This window comes from Mastigoproctus giganteus, chromosome 4, assembly GCF_048544385.1.
Source record: "Mastigoproctus giganteus isolate SK-2022 chromosome 4, ASM4854438v1, whole genome shotgun sequence".
Lineage (NCBI taxonomy): Eukaryota > Metazoa > Arthropoda > Arachnida > Uropygi > Thelyphonidae > Mastigoproctus > Mastigoproctus giganteus.
In genome coordinates this window covers 96249296-96275829 of record NC_143578.1, presented here as the reverse complement: position 1 = coordinate 96275829, position 26534 = coordinate 96249296, and the positions used below count along the sequence as shown (strand labels likewise).

The 26534-nt window shown below is 39.1% G+C and overlaps 1 protein-coding gene across 4 annotated transcripts in view; it reads left to right on the top strand.

Moving 5' to 3' along the window:
• LOC150086925 (receptor-type tyrosine-protein phosphatase S-like) overlaps nt 1-26534 on the top strand; it is a 1004071-nt gene that overhangs the window by 221615 nt on the left and 755922 nt on the right. The gene's annotated exons all lie outside the window — the stretch shown is intronic.

Below are 26534 nucleotides of genomic sequence, written 5' to 3'. Positions count from 1 at the left end.
CCAACAATATCCGCCTTTGATATCTTGACCAACACTTCAAATTCATCAAATTTATTTACTATACTTCTAGCATTGGTATACATGCAAGCATACATGCACCTATTCCTAGTTACCCTGACACATCCCATATACTCTCCTGTTTCACGATGACTGCCATCAGTCCCTGAAACCCCTACCACCCTTTGCTCCAGGCCGCTACTTATTCTAATAGAAGTTGTGCAAGAATCACCTTCACTTCTGCCTGCGGCTACTTTTAACGTTTTAGTCTGTGAATACCCCAAGCTAGCAATTTTCTGACCCACATAACACTGCCTTGATAGCATCAGCAAATATTCTTGCACTCTTTCTATATAAGTGTATCCCATCCCTGCAAAAGCAGTCTCTCCTGTTAACAAGCACAGACCAATCCTGGGTATAATCTCCATGCACAAGCACACTGTGGGTGACCACCCAGGTGTGAACCAACATAAGCAGGGGTCGAGGTGTGGCGCCCACACCACATGGAGGATTGCTGCCCCTCTGTGTTACCAGGCAATACTAGGTGGTAGATGACTCTCATCAACCAGTGCAATATCACCACTTTGCTTATTGGAGGCTTGAAGTGGTGTAACCCATGTTTAATCTCCAGAGCTAAGTTCCGATTAACCCTGCCCCACCTCTTCCATCATGCAGTATGACTGATGGCTTTTGAGGTTATGATGAACATCATGGCAACATCCAATCTTCCTTACATTTTGAGGGTACAGCTCTAAAACTGTATTTACAGGCCGGCCGCTAGTTAGTACACCAGAAAGAACCAATCGGTAACTCTGTAGAAGGCTTCCGGATCAGCTAGTGTATAATCTTTCTACCTCTACTCTGCCAGATTGTGACTGGAGGGAGTCCGAGTAGTGCCTATAAGGGGAGCATTGTCGAGGCCACATTATGTCAAGGATCTTGTTATATTCTTACGATGTGTATGCCATATCCAAAAATTCATTACTTTCTACAGCATGTCCTCCCACCCACATTTTTCTTACTATTGAATACACCACGAATTGTCAAACTAATAGAGTAAGCCTATCTGCGAAAAGATCTAAACTTCCCAAACACTTCCTAGTTCATTTCGCAAATATACGTGGTCTCAATTCTAATCTCAACGCTGTCCATTTCCACTTGCAGTCTGCCAAACTCCATGTACTTTTTCTGACTATTCTCAATATTTCTGGTTATTCTCAATTATTGGTTGATTCAACTACTGCTCATCTCAGTTGCCCAAATTATTTGCTGTATGATTCCTTTCACCTCAAAAGTGGTGTTTGTGCATATGTCCGTTCTGATATTCCCTGTTAGAGACTTGGCAATTTGGAATCTCCTCTCTTCGATCTTCTCTGGCTTAAAATCTCTCTACCTCATTGTGTCCAATTTATCTGTTGTCTCTACCATTCTCCCAACTCCACTAATTACTTGGAGCTCTTTGACTTCCTCTCTTTGCAACTTGACTTTCTCCAGTCCAACTTTCCTAACAGTGAGGTAATTTTCCTTGGGGATTTAATGTTCACAACACAAGCTGGCTTCCATTTTCTCGTCACACCGACCCAGCTGGTCGAGAAGCTGAGGCTTTTGCAATTACTAATGACCTTGCACATATCGTTCATTTATCTACAAGAATACCGGAAAATTCTAACCATACAGCCAATGTGCTTGATCTTTTTCTCACAAACAACCCTTCTAAGTACACAGTTGAAGTGAGTGGTCCTTTTTGCACCTCAGATCACAACTCGGTGATTGTCTCTTCTCCAATGGAGCCTTTATCTCATGGCTATTACCAACCTCGTATTGTTTGGCATTACAAGAATGCAAAATGGGATGACCTGCGAGATTTCTTTTCTTCTTTTCCATGGTCTGATTGCTGTTTTAAAACTTCTGATGTCAACGTTTTCTCAGATCGTGTCAGTGAAATAATTCTTGTAGGAATGGAATCCTTTATTCCACACTCCACTTTAAAATTCCGTCCTTTTTCTAAACCTTGGTTTTCCAATAAATGTGCTAAGGCTGTTCAAGAGAAGAATGTTGCATATCTTGATTGGCTTGTTTCCAAATCTTCAGCTTCATTTTCTGCCTACACCAAAGCTCGCAACAATTGTAAAGCAGTTATTAATCAGTCCAAACTAGATTTTGAAAAAGCTAAATGTAGAAAACTTACTTCTTGCCCTAATGGTAGCCAAGCATTCTGGTCTCTTGCCAAAGCTATTGGCTTCAAATTTTGTCCATCTCTGCTCCCACATCTGTTAAAACCAACTGGTTCTGTTGTCACTTCAGGCAAGGATAAAGCTGACCTGCTAGCATCCCATTTTTCTTCCAACTCATGTATTAATGATCTTGGTAAAACGCCTCCCACCATTCCCAGTATGCTCCATTCAATGCCTCCTGTGGTCTTCCGTCAAAAGGATGTCTTAAGGATTTTGATGAATCTTGATGCTATGAAAGCTCCAGGTCCTAATGGTATTTCTCAACTTGTTCTCAAAACCTGTGCTCCTGAAGCTACTCCTTTTCTGTGCTGCCTTTTTTCACTTTCTTATTCCAAAGGTGTTTTTCCTTCTGCTTGGAAATTTGCTCATATTCATCCAGTTCCTAAAAAGGGTGACAAATTCCTCCCATCCAATTATTGTCCCATTGCAGTTACTTCTACGCTTTCCAAAGTAATGGAGAAATTAATTAACTGCCAACTCTCAAACTACCTAGAAACCTTCTGTCTGATCAACAATCACCAGTATGGATTCTATCAGTGTCGATGCACTGGTGATATTCTGGTGTATGTTACTCATTTATGGACAAATTCAATACGTGTGTACAGTGAAACACAAGCAGTTGCTCTTGACCTTAAAGGTTTTCGATCGTGTTTGGCATAAAGGTCTTCCATCTTATTGTTTGCTAACTATTTTTTTGCAATTGGTTATCTAGTTTTCTTTCTGATCGCTCACTGAGGCTGATGGTAGATGGCTCTCTGTATTTAACTTCTCCGCTAATGCTGGTGTCCCCCAAGGTTCAGTTCTTTACTCCACTCTTTTCCTCTTGTATATTAATGACCTTCTTCCATTGACTGGAAATCCTGTCCATAGTTTTGCCGATGATAGCACATTGCATTCCACTTTCCATTTTGAGAAACCTTTGCTCTGCTCAATCAGCTTCAACGTCTCGAATATCCGCTACCAATTCCTTAAATGCTGATCTCCAGGTAATTCTCCAGTATGGCAAAGACAACTTAGTTTACTTCAATCCTTCTAAAACTCAGTCTTGTCTTATATCTCACAAAACGGATTCTTCTGCTCCTATGCTTATCTTTAGTGACACTCTGATTTCTAGGCAAAATGATATATCTCTTTTTTGGTTTACCCCGACTTCTAATCTCTCTTGGCACAAGCACATTACAAATATTGTTTCCTCTGTATCTAAAAAACTTGGTTTTCTCTTTTGCTTTCGGTGTTACTTTTCTTCCAAACAGCTGTTCACTCTGTACAAATTGCAAATCTGCTCTACCATGGAATGTTGTTACCACAACTGGGGTAGTTCCCCAGAACCTCTCTAAGGCTTCTAGATTCCATTCAGATGAGGGCAGTTAGGTTAATTTATGACTCTTCTTTAACAGGGTCTCTCCACTCGCTGTCACATAGACGTACTGTTCCTGCTGCATGCCTTTTCTACAGATACTTCCATGGGCACTGTGGTCTCTCTTTCAAAACAGTCCGAACACGTGCCGCCATCAGCGAACATCCATTTACCGTCTAACTTGAAACTCACAGAACCCACTTTTCATCTTCCTTGTTTAATCATTCAACTGCTGTTTTCTGGAATAGCCTTCCTTTATGCATATTTCCTGAAAATTACAATCTACAGAAGTTCAAGTCTAATTTCAACAAATATCTTCTTTCATCTTCTCAACCTCCAACCCAAGCACGGTACTAAGTACTATACGTTCTAATACCTCTCGTGTTTGGGATTTTCATAAAAAAAGTAAACAAAATACTGTACAAAGCAATAAAGTTTTAATGTAGAACGTTATATTACACAAAATTAAAAAATAAACACAAAAATATTACAACACAAAACAAATAACTATCTTTGAGAAGTTTACTTGAAATAGTCCTGAATTTTTTTTTTTCTTAAATTTTGAAACTTGCTTTTCTGCTGCACCATCATGCAACTGCTTCAAGGTCAGAAGCTCACCAGTTGATGTGTCATCTTTTCTCTTGAAATAAATCAGTAGCTTCTCCAGCATTCTGGTTATGTCAGTGTGACTCGCAGCAGTTGTTTCCTCACACACTTCATCATCGGAGTTGTCATCTTCATTAGCTTGCAACAATGATGATGAGCATGCTTGCACGATGTCTTCCTCAGTGTGGATCTGATGTCCTATATCATTATCACACATTATCCATGGGGTAATGTCTTCATTTGTTACATCTGAACAACCCCCTAGATGTTGAAATAACTGAACAAAATCATTATCATCCTTGTCATTATCAGGATCTGAAGAAATATCCATTTCCTCCTCAGATCTTTCCATTGGAACATCAGGCCAAAGTTTTTTCCAGCATTTGATAAGGGTAGTCTTGTCAGTTTCATCCCAAGCTGCAGCAGTTTCGTCAGTTTCTTGTCAGTTTTGTCCCAGACTGTCTTTATGTTGACATTTTTAAGAAGGTCCATAAAGATTGATTTTTCTTCAAGCGCCTCTTGTTGTTCTAACAGTGAGATTATTGATTTCTTTCTGTACCGTCACTTCACAGCCTCAGTAACTCCTTGATCCATAGGCTGTAGTAGTGTAGTAACATTGGGTGGGAAAAATTTTACAAAGATGTTGCCAGATCTCCAGGGGCTCACATCTGGTGAGTATAGGTTTGGCACATACAGGGTTCTGAGCTGGATATCATCATTCTTCTCTTTCTTGTTCATTCCCTTCTACTTCTCTCTCTCTCTCTCAGGAAAATTCAGAAATTTTTTTGTTTAGCTGGTGCAGCATAAGCTTCAGGCTTCCTTGCACTATATGACTAGTAGCAGTATTACTAATAATTAATAATCTCAGTTCTTCTTCTGCTGGGTGGGTTGGAGCATTATGAATGAATAAAACTGCTTTTTCTTCTAGTCCTTGACCCCTTAAATATTTTTAATTAAGGGAATAAACGAGATGAAAAACCAATCTTTAAAAAGAGCTGAGCTGATTCAAGCTGATTTTTGTAATGTGTACTTAGCTGGGAGGGCATTTAAGTTCACATTTTTAAGAGCACGGGGCTTAGCAGATTTTTCTATGACTAACAGTGGTAACCTTAAATTCACCGAGGCATTACTGCACAAAAGCAATGTCACTCTTTCCGTACTCGATTTATGTCCTTTAGCTGAAAGTCAAGTTTTGAGGCAAGTGTTTTTTTGGGTAACATTTTGAAAAATAAATCAGTCTTGTCAGCATTAAAAATTTGGGATGGAACTAAATTTTCTTCACTAATAAACTTGAGAAACTGTACTTTAAATTCTTTGCTTGCAACACAATCACCAGAAAGACTTTCACCTGTAATTCCAAGCTGTCAGATTCCATGACGCTCCTTCCACCTTGATAACCACCCCAAACTTGCAGTAAAAGACGGGTCACCTCCTAACTTTTTGTTAAGGCTAAGAGCCCTTGATTGAAGGATTGGTTCTGAAAGAAGAACCCCTTGCTCTCATTCTTGGAAAAACCAAATGTATAAGGCCTCGTCCAAAACTTTCATTTTTTGCCTGCTTAATGCTCTATTTCCTGAGCTAGCTGTCTTTGGCCACCATTTTTGCACAAAAGTTTTTGATTGCTTTCCTATTTTTTTTCCAATTGGAAATAGTAGTAGTAGTAGTAGTAGTGGCACATGATGCAAGAAAGCAAGTGTAGGAGCTTATGCAGCATCAGCCAAAAAAAAAAAAAATCACACCATTCCCTCCAAATGCCTGTCCAGTTCCTCCTTAAATTTATTTAACCTATCAACTTCCACAACGACAGATGGAAGTTTGTTCCAGCAATTAACCACCCGCTGGCTAAAGGCAAATTTCCGCACATCTATTCTACATCTGTCCTTTCTTAATTTGAACTTATGTCCCCGTAGGTTCGTAATCTGAACAAGTGGAAGGATCCCATCAGAATTCAGCGTGCTCAACCCATTCAAGGCCTTATAGACCTCAATCAGATCACCGCGCAGGTGCCTAGTCTCCAGCCACTGCAATTTGCAGAACTTAAGCCTCTCTTGGTAAGAGAATCCCTTCATTCCCCTCACCAATCGTGTTGCTCTTCTCTGTACATGCTCAAGCAAATCTACATCCTTCCTAAAATGAGGCCTCCAGACCTGTACGCAGTACTCAAGGCGTGGCCTGACCATTGCCTTATACAGAGGGACAATCACCTCCTTTTCCCTGCTAGCAAAATTCCTATATATCATTGACAAAACCCCATGACCTGCCCTAGCAGCCCGTCTGCACTGCTCAGAAAACTTCATATCTGACTGCACAATTACTCCCAGGTCTTTTTCATTTTCTACCACCTTAAGTGTAGTGGTACGTTTCTCTGGGGTTACTTCTACCCATATGCAGTACTTTGCATTTGTCAAGGTTGAACTTCAGTTGCCACTTCTTAGCCCATCTGCCCAAATTATCTAGATCCTGTTGCAGTAGCACACTGCCATTACTGTCATTAACAACCCTGCCAGCCTTTGTGTCATCTGCAAACTTCGACATTAAGCCTGATATACCTTCATCAATATCATTGATAAATACACAAAACAACAGTGGACCCAACACCGAACCCTGTGGGACTCCACTAATAACATTAGTCCACGAAGAGCAGCACCCATTGATTACCACCCTCTGTCTTCTCCCACTTAACCATCCTTTTATCCATTGTAGCAACTTACCCTTAATACCATTCTGCTCCAATTTGTACAGTAGTCTTCCATGCGCAACAGTGTCAAAAGCTTTCCTGAAATCCAAGTATATGATATCAAAATTATTTTTTGCATCCAGTTCCTTTGTGACCACATCATAATAACCAATCAAATTTGTCAGACAAGACTTTCCCTTAACAAACCCATGCTGTGTTTGAATTATTGCTGCAGTCTTATCTAGATGATCCTGCAATGCATCTTTAACCAGTCACTCCATTATTTTACCCGGAACAGAAGTTAAACTAACTGGTCTGTAATTACTCGTGTCACCCTTCGATCCACCTTTGTGAATTGGGGACACATTTGCACATCTCCAGTCCGTGGGAACCTCCCCTGAGTCCAAGGATGCTCTCATAATTATGGCTAAGGGTTTGCTTAGTTGCTTTGCCGCCTCCTTTAAAATAACTGGATAGATCCCATCCACCCCAGGTGCCTTTCTTATGTTTAACTTCAACAATTTCTCCTCCACTTTGCTCTCAGCTATTACAAAATCATTAAGCACACTGCTACAATTTGATAACCTTCTTCCATTTTCAAACTGTAATAATTCCTCACGTGTGAATGTAGATGCAAAATACTCATTCAGTTTCTTTGCTATCTGAGCAGGATCATCAACAGTCGAACCATCGATGTCAAGTGGACCAATCATATTCATCCCCTTCCTTTTAGAGTTTATATAAGTAAAGAAATCCTTGCTATTTTTCTTAGCATCTTTTGCCAAAGATTTCTCGTAATCCGGCTTCGCCTGCCGAACCTCCTTTGTGACCTGATTACAGACTAGCTTATATCTGCCACAGGCTTCTGCGTCACCTGATAATTTATATGCATCCCATGCATTTTTCTTCTCTGTCACGAGTCTCATTAGTTCATTTGATAACCATTTAGGCCTAAACCTTGAACGATATTTCTTAATCGGTATATAAAGTTTAGTAGCTTCCACAATTAATTCCTTGAATGCTTCCCACTTAGAATTTACTGTTTGTAACATCGTCAGTTGATCCCACTGTACAGAATTTAAAAACTGTCTGAGACCACTGTACTCCCCTTTACGGAAGCAAAAACCCTTTCCTTTACCCCTGATGGTAGTTACCTCTTTGAGTAAATCCCACTTCAGCACACTGTGATCACTGCCACCTAGTGGTTCCTTTATCTGCAAATTCTTAATACACGAATGATCACTGCTGATAACCAGATCAAGAGTGTTACTTTCTCTGGTTGCCTCTCGAACATGCTGCTGAAGAAAACAATCATCCAATAAATCCACAAAAGTCTGACTAGTGTGTGAGTGACCAACCCACAAGTTGCAGTCAATATCTGGGAAGTTAAAATCCCCCATTATAAGACATTCTGATTTACTGGCCCACTCTATTTCTCTGTACAATTTTTCATTGTACTCATTCGAGTCATTAGGCCTATAACACACTCCTACTCTTATTTTTCCTTTCGCAGTGCTTATCTCACACCAAACTGACTCAACAGAGCACTGTTCATCTATATTAACTGGGTGCACTTCCTTTGATTTTATGTTTTTCTTAATTAACAGCATAACACCCCCTCCCTTTCTGTCCTGTCTATCCTTTCTGTACACATTGTACTCCCCAAATTCCAGTTCTGCATTCCTTATATCTTTGTGACACCACGTCTCTGATATCCCAACAATATCCGCCGTTGATGTCTTAACCAACACTTCAAATTCATCAAATTTATTTACTATACTTCTAGCATTGGTATACATGCAAGCATACATGCTCCTATGCCTATTCCTTGTTACCCTAACACATCCCATATATCCAACTATTCCACGATGACTGCCATCTGTTCCTGAAACCCCCAACACCCCTCGCTCCAGGTCGCTTCTTATTCTAATAGAAGTTGTGCAAGAATCACCTTCACCTCTGCCTGCGGTTACTGTTAAACTATTAGTCTTTGTATCCCCCCAAACTAGCAGTTTTCCGGCCCACCTAACACTGCCTCGATAGCATCAGCAAATATTCTTGCACCCTTTCTATTTACGTTATCCCATCACTGTAGAAGCAGTCTCTCCTGTTAACAAGTACAGTCCAGGCTGAAAAAAATTCTACCCCTTGAGCCTTGCACAATCTTTCCAGGGCCGAATTGATCGACAAGGCTCTCATCATGTACTCCCTCCTATCGTGTCTGGGCAGAATTGCAGACACTTTCAAATTCAACCCTATTTCACGGCTTTTTTTCAACAGTGACTTGTACTTGTTAAGTAATTCTGCCGGTCTCCTACTCTTAATATCATTAGTGCCAACGTGTACAACTATATCACCTTTTGTGCCCTTGAAAGATGATATCCGCACAACGTCATGAACCTTTGCCCCGGCAGACATACCCTGGTCCTGTTCCACCTATCCTTTTTACAAACGATGTTCCCCGTTTCCCTGACAATAGAGTCACCAACAACTACTAGTGCCTGTTGGACCAGCGAATTCTGCCTTAGGGGTTGCCGCTGTGTTGCGTGATGACCAAGTGCAAGCTCTGCCGTTGATGTGGGCAGCTGAGAGCCTGATGGGCCCCTCAATTTAGATCTTTCGAGGGCATCCACCCTGTCCTTCAAACTCTCATATAGGCCCATAACAACGCTGAGTTGTCGCCTGATTTCCTTACACTCCTTACATCGCGCACACACAAAGACATCCCCCATGGCAATATCATGTTCCGTTCCAGAGAGTTCAGCAAACATTTCACAAGCTGCACATTTTTTTAGGCTGTGATGTGTTGGAGAATTGCCCCCCCTCAGTTCTCTCCCGAGTCACAGCACTCCTGCCACTTTGTGCCCGTTGCTTTGCTGCTCTAGTTTGGGGCATGGTAGTTTAAATTAATAAAATCAATAAATTAAATGTCAATAGTATTTGAATAGAAACTATTAAATAGAAACAGTGAAGCGTATTACTATATAATTATGCGTTAGAGCTACCTAGCTACCTCAATTAAAAAATTTGAATTCCATACCCCTATATCCAAAAACAATGGCTACAAAAATGGAACGAAATAACGGTTTTACCTATCGTAAGTAAAATCCACAAAAACTCTTTATCTAAATTAAAAATAAAAAATAACCAGCGTAACTATAACTATATCACTACGTATTAAGTACAATATAAAATAACAATCATGTAAATAAAAGGCAAACACTTATCGTTTTTGCGGAGCCTGTAACTGACAGCTGTAACTTTTAAAGAGATTCAGCGCCCTCTTATTGAATAGTTTGTTTTGCCACCCCTATATCAAGAGCGATCTTTTTTAAACTTTAGTGTGTTCAGTTTTTGTTCCATCGACATGGCAACCCTCTTTCTTTTTGTTGCCATCTTCTGTTAACTCAAAACCACAAAAAAATAAAATAAATAATAACACAAGCAAAAACACAAAAAACACACTAAAGAACTCAGGTAAGGTGTCACATGGACAATGCTAGCTGCAGCTGTCAACTGAATAGGCAGGAACTCGAGATTACTCTACAGTTGTCTCCGACCATACCACACAGTCTAGTCAGATTTCTGGAGGTCACAACCATAAAACAATAAAAACGATTAGCAGTTCTTTGTTTATTAGGTTTTTCTGTTAGTGCAATCTATTATAAACAGATAGTAAACACGATCTTATTGAATTTGGGATAATACCGACAGCTGGAATTCTGTGGGTTTTTATGTGATTATGGTGAAATATGTTTCCCCTTCCATGAAATCTTCAATCACGTCAATATCAAAAACATAAATAAATTTTCAGAATGTTCTCTTCGTTCCTATTTTTTAAGTTTTGTAACTTGTTACTCTGTTCTCACTTGTGCATATCGTGTTAATTGTAATTTGTACATGTGGTGTTCTTTGTTAATGATTGCTTATCTCTTTTACTGTTTTAAATTTTAAACCCCCTCCAAAATGTCAGTGAACAGAAATATATATTTTTTTCGATAGTTAGAATTTTTCCTCTGAATGAAAATCCAGTCCAGATTAACAGAAAGTAGGGATCATCGGGGTCTGGATTAACGGGGTTCTACTGTACTTAGATTTCCGAAATACTTTTATACTGTTTCACATAAGAGTGCAGTATAATATGGAGCAGTGTGTCATGAAGGGCAAGTTACTGCTATGTATAAAGAGTTGGTTGAGTGGGAGAAGACCGACTTCTAGATTCCATTCAGATGAGGGCAGTTAGGTTAATTAATGACTTCTCTTCAACAGGGTCTCTCCACTCGCTGTCTCATAGAAGTACTGTTTCTGCTGCATGCCTTTTCTGCAGATACTTCCATGGGCACTGTGGTCTCTCTTTCAAAACAGTCCGAACACGTGCCGCCATCAGCCAACGTCCATTTACCGAATAACTTCAAACTCGAAGATGTAGTTATTAGAGGACATTGCTTTTCATGGACTAATGTTATTAGCAGAGTCTTGCAGGGTTCAGTGCTTGGCCTATTGTTGTTTTCTATATTTATTAATGATATTGATGAAGGTATATCAGGCTTCTTGTTTAAGTTTATAGATGATACAAAGGTTAGCAGGGTAGTTAATGACAGTAATCAAGGATGTTACTTTAACAAGATTCAGAAAAATTAGGCAGATGGGCTGAGAAATGGTAGCTGAAGTTTAACATGACAAATGCAAGGTACTGCACATGGGTAGCAGTAATCTCAGATTAATGTACCAACTGTGTGGTACTATGCTCAGGGTAGTGGAAAATGAAAAACACTTGGAGCAGTTGTGCAGTCAGATATTACTTTCTCTGAGCAATGCAGTTGAGCTACAAAGACAACTCATGGAGTTTTGTCTATTGAATATCTAAATCTAAATATTTGATCTTCATTCTATCTAAATATCTAAATCTGAATTGAATAGCTAAATCTAAATTGAATATCTTGAATATCTAAATATATTCAGTAACTTTTCTAGCAGGGATAAGGAATTGACTATATCACATTGTACAAAGAAATGTTTGGGTCACATCCTGAGCACTGCACACAGGTCGGGGAGGCCACATTTTTTGGAAGGATGTAGCTTTTCAGAGAAAGGTAGGTTGGCTGGTGAAGGGAATGAAGGGGTGATCTCACCAGGAAAGGCTTCAGTTCGGCAGATTGTAGCATCTGGAGACTAGGCACCTGCGAGGTGATATGGTTGAGGTGTTTAAGGCCTTGAACAGATTGAACAAGCTCAGTACTGATAACATTCTTCCTCTTGTTCAGACCATGCACATGAGGGGGGGACAAAAATTGAAATTGAGCTAGGGCGGTGTGAAGTTTTTTTTATTATTATTATTTTTTTGTAGTTGATGCTTTTTAAGCTTGGTTTCTGTACTTGCATCATATGCTGTCATTAATACTAATACAACCACTCCCCCTAAGGCGCCTCCGTAGCCAGGTGGGAAGGAGCAGCAGTGCGTAGCACACGCTTCTTGATTAGACCGGGGTTCGAGCCCGTCACCACCAAATACAGAGGATGCGGAAAGGTCAAGGAATGACCACCGCATTTCCCTGAGCAATATGGCCTTAGTTGCTAATGCTCCTAAAAACCAAACAACAACAACAACAACCACTCCCCAGCTTACGTAATACTCAACTTATGGAAATTCGACTTTACTTAAGTTTTTGCTGGCTGGTGTAAACTTAAAAAAATCATTGAATGTATTTTGCATCCCGTAGGAATAAATGGAGGTATCGTGAAAACATAGCATTGAGAACCCAATGACACATTGTTTTATTTTGGTAATTCGTTCCAAGACCTCGGAAGTTGAAATTTTCGCTATATAACTAAGCTATTTATCTCTCTAAAAGGTCATTTTTATAATGGAAATTGCACTACACTTTCATTGTTATCATATGTTCCATTATAAGAATCAATTTTTAATGCCTTTGTGATATTTTTCTAAAACACATTTCTGGAGGTCAGTACCATAAAACAATAAAAACAATTTGCACTTTCCGGTTTATAGGGCTTTTCTGTTAGCGCCCTCTATTATAAACGGGTAGTAAACTCGATCTTATTGTATTTGCAATAATACCAATAACTGGAATTGTGGGCTTTTACGTTACAGTATTATGGCGAAATGAGTTCCCCTTTACTGAAATCTTCAATCATATAAAAAACATAAATAAATTTTCAGAATCTTCTCTTCATTCCTATTTACTTATTGCAATGGTAAAGGAAAAGTGACCAACAGAAAGTACAAGTGGTCGCAGTGCTAGGAAACGAAACAAAATTGATTTAGAAATGAAGATGATTAAGAAGTACGAAGCAGGACAAAGATCAACAGTAATCACAAAACAGCATTCAGGTGCTATTTCGAAGATGGAAAAGTTATTAATAATATGGATAGAAAATCAAGTGCCCCTGAGTCCAATGGCCATTCAAGCAAAAACAAGAAGTATTTATGAAGATATTAAGGATAAGTATGGTGAACCCCAAGCCAAGTTCGTGGCAAGCAATGGGTGGTTTAATAGGTTCAAGCATCACGCTGGTTTCCAAAACATTAAAGTATGCGGTGAAGTCGCCAGTGCTGATTCTGCAGCTGCAGAGAAATTTTGTTGTGTTAGAAAAAAACCCCTTATAAATTTCCACAGCCCTCAACTTCCGCAGCAGCAGCAGCAGCATGTGGAGTATTACACCTGGAGAGTTAATTCTGGCAACGATGCTCGAAAGTTAAAACTTGCTGTCATGCCTGTCTCCCCTCTCATTTTATAATTTTGAAATTTTTGTAATTTTGTACACGTTTGTAATTTTTCCTGCACATGAGATAAAAAATTGAATAAATAATTTTATTTACATGTTCGTCGAACATTTACATTTCTTTTTTGCTTCAATCAAATTCAGCATGCATAGTTGCAATTGCTGCTTAAGCATTTAGAGAAATTCCCACTTACATAAAATTCGACTTATGTAGAGTTTCGCGGAACGCAACCCTTATGTAAGTCAGGGAGTGGCTGTATTAGTATTAGTGACATAGGCAAGGAAGTCATAGCCTTTTGCTGCACCAGCTAAAAAAATATATATATATGTATATATAAAAATAAATAAAATATAATACAAATAAGTAAAATAGAATAAAAGTATAAAAGAATAATAGTAATAAACAATGATAACAAAAGAAGAACATATTAAAAATAGACTAATTATTAGTATTAATATTAGCAAATGATGATAATAATTTGCCTGCTTCTTCTTTGAATTTATTTATTCTACCCACCTCTACGATATCAGATGAAAGTTGATTCCAATGATCAACTATCCACAGAATAACCAAACGAAAATTTACGCTTGGCTATTCTGCACCCATCCTTTCTCAGTTTGAATTTATGTTTCCCCATAGAAGTAGAAGTCCCTCATGTGGGATTCCATAATGTGTGCTTCCTTTCTCAAGTAGGTAACTTTCCAGTTGACCTTTGAATTTCTTAAACCTCATATATCTGCAGAGGTGACTTGTTCATGTTTGATCATGTTTGGCATAAAGGTCTTCTAAACATGCTCCTATCTTATGAATTATATACTGTGTTTTGCAATTATTTTGTTTACTTTTCTCTCTAACTGCTTGTGCAAGTGATCGTAAAAAAAAGCAGTATTGGGCAATTGACTAATGAAATTAGTCAGTTGCCCACTACTGCTGGTGTTCTCCAAGGTCCAATTTTTTCTTTTATTCTTTTCCTCTTATATATTAATGACCTTCCATGAACTGGAAATACCATCCATGGTTTTGCTGATGTTAGTGTATTGCATACTGCCTTCCAGTTTGAGAAACATTGCCCTGCACAAACAGCTTCAGTTTCTTGAATATCCACCACCAATTCCTTAAATGTTGACCTTCTGGTAATTATCCATTTGGGAAAACATAATTAATTTTGATCCTTCTAAAACTCAGTCCTGTCTTTTTCTTTCAAAATCTTTCAAAATTCTTTGCTCATCTTTGAGGGCACTCATATCTCTAGACAAGATTATCTGTCTATTAGGAGTTACCTTAACTTCTAATCTCTTGATGTAAGCACATCACAGATATTTCTTCCTCTACATTCAAACATTTAGATTTTCTTTTTTGCTTTCATGATACTTTTCTTCCAAACAACTGCTCACTCGTTAAATCTCAAATCTGCCCTTCCATGGAATGTTGTTCCCACTCCTGGAGTGGTGCTACGAAAATCTCAAGCTTTTAGATCTCCAAAAGAGGATAGTCAGATTAATTAATTACCCAAATCTTGCAAAGCCTCTCCACTTGTAGATGTTCATTTTTTGCTGCCTGCCTTTTCAATAGATACTTCCATCAATAATTTCCCTACTCTCATCTGAACTGGTATTAAAATGTACTGCAACCATTCAACATTCACCCATTGACAGAACCAAATCATCTTCAAGCAAATGTTTGATGATTTTTTGAACATTTGCTTGTAGAAATGGAAGGTCATAATACCACTGTATGAAGCTATTGTGAGATAAAAGTCAGAATTCTGGGTCCATGTATGGAGACCACATCTAAAAATAGACATAGGCTTCCAGAAAGGATCCAAAGACTGGCAACGTGCCTGTAAGTTCCATATAAGGAAAGAACTTGAATAAGCAAAAGCCTCTTTTGCTTATTCTCTATGAGGAAAGAACTTGAATTTGTGGGCTGCAGAGCTTGGAAATTAGACACCTTTCACTTCCACTACTGGTTTTGTGGTTTTCTGATGACCTTTTTGACATGGGATTTAAAACTGTATTTGAATCAATATGGACTGGGGAAAGTAGAGACATTTTTAGGTTTTTTTCTTACTATGGCTGAATTAGTCAGTTGCTCACAAAGATTTCTTGACTGAAATATTTGGTTTTTCTTCTGTCCAATTGCCCATTATGCACATGTGCATCACGATGCTTAATTTCTTAGAGGAAATTTCATTGGTGTGTAACTGGATATCGATGGTTTAACTGTTGATGATCCTGCTCAGGGTAGCTAACAAACTAAATGAGTATTTTGCATCTACATTCACACATAAGAAGTTGTTCAGGGAGGGGAATGCCAGAGGTGAAATAGATGATTGCTGAAGATTGATTGATGAGGAGAGGTGAAATAGATGGTGAAATCAAGCTCATGAGGGGCCCATCAAGCTATCAGCTGCCCACATCAACACCAGAGCTTGCACTTGGTCATCATGCAACACAGCGGCAACCCCCAAAGCCGAATGCGCTGGTCCCACAGAAACTAGTAGTTGTTGGTGACTCTATTGTCAGGGAAACGGGGAACATGCTTTGTTAAAAGGATAGGTGGAACAGGACTAGGGTATGTCTGCCAGTGGCAAAGGTTGATGACGTAGAGCGGATATCATCTTTTAAGGGCACAAAAGGTGATATAGTTGTACACGTTGGCACTAATGATATTAAGAGTAGAAGACCGGCAGAATTACTTAACAAGTACAGGTCACTGTTGAAAAAAAGCCATGAATTAGGATTGAATTTGAAAGTGTCTGCAATTCTGCCCAGACATGATAGGAGCGAGTATATGATCAGAGCCTTGTCAATCAATTCGGCCCTGAAAAGATTGTGCAAAGCTCAAGGGGTAGAATTGTTTTCAGCCTGCTCTGTACTTGTTAACAGAAGGGACTGCTTCTACAGTGATGGGATAACGTAAATAGAAAGGGTGCAAGAATATTTGCTGATGCTATCGAGGCAGTGTTAGGTGGGTCGGAAAACTGCTAGCTTAGGGGGATACAAGGACTAAAAGATTAACAGTAGTCACTGTCAGAGGTGAAAGCGATTCTTGCACTGCTTGTATTGGAATGAGCAGAAGCCTGGAAAACAAGATGCAGGATATTTCAGAGACTGCTGGGAGTCATTGCGGTACAAGTAAACACATGGGTTGTGTTAGGGTAGCTAAGAAAAAGAACAGGTGCATGTATACTTGCATGTACACCAATGCAAGGAGTTTGGTAAATAAATTTGATGAATTTGAGGTATTGCTCAAAACATAAAAGGCGGATATTATAAGAATTTCAGAAACGTGGTGTCACACAGATATAAGGAATGCAGAACTGGAATTTGGGAAGTACAACGTCTACAGATAGGATAGACAGGATAGGAAGGGAGGAGGAGTTATGCTTTTAGTTAACAAATACATAAAATCCAAGGAAGTGAAGCCACTCGACATCGCTGTACAGTGCAGTGTCAAGTCAGTTTGGTGTGACATAAGCATTGGGAGATCAAAATTGAGAGTAGGAGTGTGCTATAGGCCTAATGACTCTGATGAGTATAATAAGAAACTGTACAGGGAAATAGAGCGATCCAGTAAATCAGAGAGTCTTATAATGGGAGATTTTAATTTCCCAGATATTGACTGGAATTTGTGGGTTGGTCACTCACACAGTAGCAAGGATTTTGTGATTTATTGGATGATTGTTCTCCATCAGCATGTTCGGGAGGCAACTAGAGGGAGTAATACTCTGGATTTGATTATCAGTAGTGATTCTTCATGCATTAAGAATCTGCAGATAGAGGAACCACTAGGTGGCAGTGATCACAGTGTGCTGAAGTGGGATTTACTCAGAGAGGTAACTAACATTATGGGTAAAGGGAAGGGTTATTGCTTTCATAAAGGCGACTACGATGGTCTGAGACAGTATTTAAATTCTATACAGTGGGACCAACTGATGATGTTACCAACAGCAAATTCAAAATGGGAAGCATTCAAAGAACTTATCTTGGAAGCTACTAGGCTTTACATACCAACTAAGAAATATTGTTCAAGGTTTAGGCCTAAATGGACGTCAGATGAACTAATGAGACATATGGCAGAGAAGAAAAAAGGTATGGAATACATATAAATTAACACGACACAGAAGCCTATGATAGATATAAGTTGATCTGTAACCAAGTAAAAAGGAGGTTAGGCAGGCGAAGGCAGATTACGAGAAATCTTTGGCAAGGGATGCAAAGAAAAAAAACAAAGAGTTCTTTACTTGTGTAAACTCTAGAAGGAAGGGGATGAATCAGATTGGTCCACTTGATATCGATGGTTCAACTGTTGAGAATCCTGCTCAGGTAGCTAACAAACTAAATGAATATTTTGCATTGACATTCACACATGAGGAGTTATTAAGCGAGGGGAATGTCAGAGGTGTATTCAACTCTGGCAGTAAGCTAGATAATCTTGTAATAACTGAGAGTAAAGTGGAGGAGAAATTATTGAAGATAAACACAAGAAAGGCAACTGGGGTGGATGGAATCTATCCAGTTATATTAAAGGAGGCAGCATAGGAAGTAAGCAAACCCTTAGCCATAATTATGAGAGCTTCCTTGGACTCAGGGGGAGGTACCCATAGACTGGAGATGTGCAAATGTGACCCCAATTCACAAAGGAGGATCAAAGGCTGACACAAGTAATTATAGACCTGTGAGTTTAACTTCTGTTCCAGGAAAATTAATGGAGGCACTGGTTAAAGAAACACTGCAGGATCATCTAGACAAGACAAGACTTCAGTTATAGTTCGGACACAGCACGGTTTTGTTAAGGAGAAGTCTTGTCTGACCAATTTGATTGGATACTATGTTGTGATCACAAAGGAACTGGATGCAGGGATTAACTTTGATATTAAATACTTGGATCTTAGAAAGGCTTTTGATACTGTTGCACATGGAAGACTGCTGCACAAATTGGAGCAGTGTGGCATTGTAGGCAAATTATTGCTATGGATAAAGGGGTGATTGAGGGGGAGAAGACAGAGAGTTGTAATCAATGGACACTGCTCATTGTGGACTAATTAGTGGAGTCCCTCAGGGTTCAGTGGGCACCTCCATAGCCAGGTGGGAAGGAGCAGCAGTGCATAGCATACACTTCTTGATTAAACCGGGGTTTGAGCCCATCACCATCAAATACGGAGGATGTGGAAAGGTCAGAGAATAACCACCGCATATACTGGAGCAATATGGCCTTAGTTGCTAATGCTCCTAAAAACCAAATAACCAACCAACCAGGGTTCAGTGTTGGGTCCATTATTGTTTTCTGTATTTATAAATAATATTGATGATGGTATATCAAGCTTAATGTCCAAGTTTGCAGACGATATAAAGGTTGGCAGGGTTGTTAAGGACACTACCAATGCTATGCTGCTGCTGCAACAGGTTTTGGAAAGGTTGAGCAGATGGACTGAGAGGTGGCAAATGAAGTTTAACATTGACAAATGTAAAGTACTACATTTGGGAAACAGTAACCCCAGAGCAACGTATAAACTCTGTGGCACTACACTGACAGTGGGTTTGCATCCCGCCTCGGGCTTGGATCAAAGTACTGCAAAAACCTTGGGAGGTGGATTATGCCCACAGAAAACGATGCGCCAACAACTACAAAAAAAAAAAAACTGACAGCTGTAGAGAATGAAAAGGACGTGGGGGGTAATTGTGCAACCAGATATGAAGTTCTCTGAGCAGTGCAGACGGACTGCAAGAGTAGCTCATGGTATCTTATCAATGATATAGAGGAATTTTTCTACCAGGTATAAGGAAGTGATTCCTTATCCCTGAAGGTTTGTTTGTTTGTTATTTGGTTTTTAGGAGCATTAGCAACTAAGGCCATATTGCTCCGGGATATGGAGTGGTCATTTCTTGACCTTTCCGCATCCTCCGTATTTGGTGGTGACGGGCTCGAACCCCGGTCTAATCAAGAAGCATGTACTACGTACTGCTGCTCCTTCCCACCTGGCTACGGAGGCGCCTATCCCTGAAGGGAATAACTTCCTTATCCCTGGAAGGGATAAGGAAGTTATTCCCTTGTATAAGGCAATGGTCAGGCCACACCTTGAGTACTGTATACAGGTCTGGAGGCCTCATTTCAAGAAGAATGTAGAGCTGCTGGTACGAGTACACAGAAAGGCAACAAGATTAGTGAATGGAACATAGGGTTGCTCTTACAAAGAAAGGCTTAAGTTTTGCAAATTTCAGTGTCTGGAGACTAGGCACCGGCGAGGTGATCTGATAGAGGTGTATAACGCCTTGAATGGTTTGATCATGCTCAATGCTGATGGGATTCTGCCTCTTGCTCAGAATAATCACCTGAGAGGGCATAAATTCGAATTGAGGAAAGACAGATTTAGGATAGATGTGCAGAAATTTGCCTTTAGACAGTGGGTAGTTGGTTGGTGGAACAGACTTCCATCCCTTGTTGTGGAAGGTGATAGCCTAAATAAATTTAAGGCTCAGCTGGACAGGTATTTCGAACGAACGGTGGGGTGAAGTGTGGAATTTTTTTTTTTTTTTTTTTTGGCTGATGCTGCATAAGCTTGCTTTCTTGCATCATATGCCTCTACTAATGCTAATGCAAAATGGAATGCTAGTGAGATAGATGATTTTGTAATAACTGAGAGCAAAGTAGAGGAGAAATTTTTGAAGATAAACATAAGAAAGGTACCTGGGGTGGATGGGATCTATCCAGTTATATTAAAGGAGGCCGCAAAGGAAGTAAGCAAACCCTTAGCCATAATTATAAGCGCATCCTTAGACTCAGGGAAGATACCCATGGACTGGAGATGTGCAAATGTGACCCAAATTCACAAAGCATGATCAAAGGGCAACTCAAGTAATTACAGACCTGTTAGTTTGACTTCTGTTTCAGGCAATTTTAACTTCTGTTTCTGGTTAAAGAAGCACTACAGGATCATCTACACAAGACTTCCGTTATAGCTCGGACCCAGCATGGTTTTGTTAATGGGAAGTCTTGTCTGACCTATTTGATTGGATACTATAATGTGGTCACAAAGAAATTGGATGCAGGAAATAACTTTATATCATATATTTGGATCTTAGAAAGGCTTTTGATACTGTTGCACATGGAAGACTGCTGCACAAATTGGAGCAGTGTGGCATTGGAGCAAATTGCTGCTATGGATAAAGGGATGGTTGAGTGGGAGAAGACAGAGAGTGGTAATCAATGGACACTGCTCTTCGTGGGCTAATGTTATTAGTGGAGTCCCTCAGGGTTCAGTGTTATGTCCATTTTTATTTTCTGTGTTTATTAATGATACTGATGATGGTATATCAGGCTTAATGTCCAAGTTTGTAGATGATACGAAGGTTGGCAGGATTGTTAATGACACTAATGACAGTATGCTGCTGTAATAGGATCTAGAAAAGTTGAGCAGATGGGCTGAGAGGTGGCAACTGAAGTTTAACATTGACAAATGTAAAATACTGCATATGGGAAGCAGTAACCCCAGAGTAACGTATCAACTGTGTGGTGCTACACTGACAGTGCACCTCCATAGCCAGGGAAGGAGCAGCAGTGCGTAGCACATGCTTCTTGATTAGACTGGGGTTCGAGCCCGTCACCACCAAATACGGAGGATGCGGAAAGGTCAACGAATGACTACCGTATATCCTGGAGTAATATGGCCTTAGTTGCTAATGCTCCTAAAAACCAAATAACAGCAAAAACCACAACAACACTGACAGTTGTTGAGAATGAAAAGTGCAGTAATTGTGCAGGCAGATATGAAGTTTTCTGAGCAGTCTGTAAGAGTAGTTATATAGGAATTTTTCTAGCAGGGATAAGGAGGTGATTATCCCCTCGTTTAAGGCAATGGTCAGGCCACACCTTGAATACTGTATACAGGTCTGGAGGCCTGATTTTAGGAAGAATGTAGAGGTGCTGGAGCAAGTGCAGAGAAGGACAACAGATTATTGAATGGAACAATGGGTTTTTACAAAGAAAGGCTTAAGTTTTGCAAATTACAGTGTCTGGAGACTAGGCACGTGCGAGGTGATTTGATTGAGGTGTATAAAGTCTTGATTGGTTTTAGCATGCTCAGTGCTGTTGGGATTCTTTGTCTTGCTCAGAATAATCATCTAAGAGGGCATAAATTCAAATTGAGGAAAGGCAGTTGTAGGAGAGATGTGCGGAAGTTTGCCTTTAGCCAGCGTGTGGTTCATTGCTGGAACAAACTTCCATCTGTCATTGTAGAAGTTGGTAGCTTAAATAGATTCAAGGCAGAACTAGACAAAGATTTGGAGTGAGTGGATGGGTGAAATTAGAAGATTTGGGTCCCCCCCCCCACTTTAGCTGATGCTATATAAGTTTGCTTTCTTGTATCATGTGCCTTTCTAATGCTAATGCTAATGCTAGTGCTCTGAGGGTTGAAAGTAAAATGAACACACGGAATTTTCACTTATAAATGATTTTAGAATTAGAGGCTATAAGTTGAAATTATTTGAGAGGGCAGTTAAACTGGGTTGCAGGAAATTAACTTTTAGCTAGAGAGTTGTTAATTACACCGAACAACAAATTTTAGGTCATATCTTGTTACAGGCATGAAAGTAAGCATACTTTATAGATTTTGTGGTGCTGAACATGAAAATAGTGCTTAAAATGGCAGAATGGCTGTTGTTTTCGAAAAAAGTAGTTTTTTTATATTTATACAAACGGTATTTTTTATTTATATTACAGTAAGATGTAGCTACAAACATACCTGTATCAAACACTGGACTATTTCACCATTCACTTATATTCAGCTTCCGGGGCATCCGCTTTCACCATCCAACAATAATCAGCTAACATGGCAGCACTCCATTTGCTTTTGTATCTTTGTTCCATTGCTGCAATGTCGTGATGGAAGTGCTGGCCATGTTTATCGCTGATGGCACCACAGTTTGGAGGGAAGAAATCCAGGTGTGAGTGCAAGAAATGCATTTTAAATGACATGTTGCACTCCACTGTTTTGTAAGAAGTATTGAGATCTTCCACAAGTTGCATATATTTGCTGGCTTTAACATTTCCTAGAAAATTAGTCAAAACATTTTGAAAGGCTTTCCATGCTAATTTCTTGCTGTCACTAAGGACAGATTCAAACTGGTCATCTTTGAAAAGTTGCTTTATTTTTGGAACAATGAAGCCATCTGAATTAATCATCTCTGTATTAAGTCTGGGAGAATTTTTCTTGCAAGTATGTGAATGTAGGACTGTTCACTTCCAAAGCCTTCAAAAATTTTTTCATGAAGGCTTTGGATGTGAACGACTATTCCACTCGCAGAGAAAGCAACAATACTTAGTGTAACCTTTTAAAAGTAGGAATCTCACAGAGAACAACTGTTAACTGAGAACAAATCACCCAGTATCTAGCCGTATTCGAGGATTACAGCAACAGAATTGAAGACGCATTTGAGGTGACAACAACTTATCATGTGATGCAGAGCAAGGTGACAGTTGCCAATCATCAGCATAAAATTAATCGAGATTGGGTATTTTTGTTTTCGTAACATTTTACGTGTTGACCAATGTTATTGGAATAAGTTGCCTCTACAGGTGGTTAAGTCTGACAACATGGAGAAATTCAAAAAAAATTCAATAATTTTTTTTTTAAATTAATAAACCACTTTTTAAATTTGTTCTGCCCTCTGCTGTATATACTGATGTATTATGGTAAAGTTATGAAACTCTTATAGTATTAATTATACACCCACTGAATTATAAAATAAAAATATTCTAGATTTATTTTAATCTTTAATACCAATTGTATTTTGAAGAAAATTTTCACTCTTCTTATAGTCAAGTGAAATTCTTTGTTTGCTAATTTAAAAACCAGATGCTCAGTTATAACCAGCTGCTCAATTAGTTATAACCAGCTGCTCAATTAGTTATAACCAGATGCTCAGTTATAACCAGCTGCCTAATAAATCTAGAATAAAAATATTCTAGATTTATTTTAATCTTTAATACCAGTTGCATTTTGAAGAAAAATTTCACTCTTCTTATAGTCAAGTGAAATTCTTTGTCTCTTTGCTAATTTAAAAGCAAGATGCTCAGTTATAACCAGCTGCTCAATTAGAACATCGCAAACAAACTTCAGCACAAATTTAAAACAGAATATATACAAAAAAAGTCACTTTTATAGACGAAGTGATTCCACTTAGTAGAGCACAAGTCCTCTGTGACAATATGGTGGTTTTTGTACCTTTTCACTGATTTGGAGAAGCCTGAGTTCAAATCCCAGGCCTCTCCATAGACTGGAGGAATTCTTAAAGGCATTTTCAGTCTAGGCTGTAATTAGCCAATCTCAGGTGAAAGGCAGGGTTTTTTTCTCCACGAGTTATTCTGGAGTTTTCAGCCTGTACACGGTATAGATTGGCCTTGGAACAACACACGCGCGCGCACACACACGCACACACACACGCACGCACACACACACACACACACACACACATGCGTGCACACACACGCGCGCGCGCACACACACGCGCACACGCGCACGCACACACACACACACGCGCACACACACACACACACACACGCGCGCGCACACACACACACGCGCGCGCACACACACACACACACACACACACACACACACACACACACACACTTGTTACAGGTATAATACTATGCGCTGAGCCTAAGTTGTTGTCACGCCGTAAAACAAACAGCAGTACTAGAGCACATGTAGAGCTTTATAGTGGGTTTTGGTGCCACCGGCTGTATTTAACACATTAAAATTGAGCAGTCCATCTTAGAATTTATTTCTGATTCAGAATTAGACATCAACACAGTGTCAGTTGGTACTTGGGGATGTGTCTGCAAATGGATATATGTTTATTTTATCGGTTTGTGTAGACATTCTATTTTGATGGTGGAAACATTTTGTCTATATGAAATGAATAATTCACTTTCTTGTTCTCTCTATATGTTGTCTGTCCACTCTCTTGTTCTCTCTGGGGGAAACCCCTGGTGCCATTTGACACTAAACACTCTCTTGTTCTCTCTCTCTCTCTCTCTCTCTCTGTGAATTGTTGAGATGCTAATAAGAGTCTATCCTTACTTGCTAGTGAGAACCACATTTCCACAGAAAAGTATGTCATATTCTTTATTTAGGATTACTAGATTTAAATCTCCACTTGTTACAGTCTTGCCCATTCCTGTAGTAACAAATATAAGTTTTACTTTTAAGAAATTCTTTTCATAAATTTGTTTGATAACAAATTGTCACTATGCTAAATATTAATTGCGGTAAAGTCCATCTATGATGGCTTTGTTGTTTTTTTTTTTTCCTTCTTTCTGTTTGAGTGTGAATGTGATATTAAGATATTTTTTAACACAAATATTGAAAATATGTCAATAGTTATTTTCACGTTTGAAATCAATTTAAAACATGCAAACTTTTACTTATAATAATCGGTTGACTGAAAGAGTTAACCAATTATTATAAGTAAAATATAGTAAAATTGTCAAAATTTACACCTGCTCTTTGAAGTGGTTCTTTTAGAGCTAAAAGAGGTTTAGTATTTTTAAGGCGCCTCCGTAGCCAGGTGGGAAGGAGCAGCAGTGCGTAGCACACGCTTCTTGATTAGACCGGGGTTCAAGCCCGTCACCACCACATACGGAGGATGCGGAAAGGTCAGGAATGACCACCGCATATCACGGAGCAATATGGCCTTAGTTGCTAATGCTCCTAAAAACCAAAATAACAATAACAACAACAACAATAGTATTTTTAACTTGATAATAGAGAACACTAGTATAAAAATGTATATATTCATATTTAAAATTATTTTTTATGGTATTTAGGTTCTTGCATTCTTAATTAATTGCATTCTATTTAAGAGGGGTATTTGTTTGGAGCTTGAGTATGGATAGTAATATAGTATTAAAAATTTTTTTACTCAAAGTATAACGTTTAAAATAGTAACTCATCTAGTTTCATGCAGTTTCAATAAAATCTTTTTTAATTACTGGTCCTGAAGTCAAAAAAGTTGTATCAATGAGGAAAAAAGGTCATATAATAAAATTAGTCACTGTGCAATCAACCAGTATTTCAGAAAAAAAGGGACTAATGCCAAAGGCAATTCATGAGGATATGATTACAACAATGGGGGAGGATACCACTTACTATTCCATGGTTAAGAAGTGGGCAGCAAAATTTAAATGAGAGAGGGAGAGCCAGGAAGATAACCCACACTGTGGAAGACCTGCATCATTCCAGAAGTTGTTGACCATTTGTATGATCTGCTGATGAGTGATTGGCAAGTGACAGTTCAGTACGTTCCAGCACCTTGGGCATCTCATATGAATGCATGTTCCATATAATATTTCTTGCTATGGAAAAGTTGTCAGTATGATAGGTCCCACGCTTGTTGATAGCAGATCAAAAATGCATAAGGGTTGTCAAGTCAAGTGACTATTTGCATCATTTTCAAACTGATTCAGCAAATTTCCTTGCAAGATTTGGGACCTTGTATGAGATGTAGGTCTGTCACTTTCAGCCAGAGAAAAAGGGGCAGTCCAAACAGTGGAAACACAGCTCTTCCCCCCCCCCCAAAGAAAGTCAAGTTGATTCCTTATGATGGCATCAGTTTTTTTAGGATGCTGATAAAGTGTTGTTATTGATTTTGATTACCTTCAAAAAGGCTGGAGAGTCATAGGGTGTATTATGCAGAACTTGAGGCATTTGTGTGAAAACATCAAAGATGAGTTCCAAGGAAAGCTCAGCAAACGAGCATTGTTTCACCAGGAAAATGTGCCTGCTCACAAGTCTATCACAAGACCTGGCTGCACTGCATGAGTGTGACATTGAAATCTTGGACCATCCCCTATATTCACCAGATCTAGCACCATTGGGCTTTCACCTATTTCATAATTTGAATCCATTTGGCA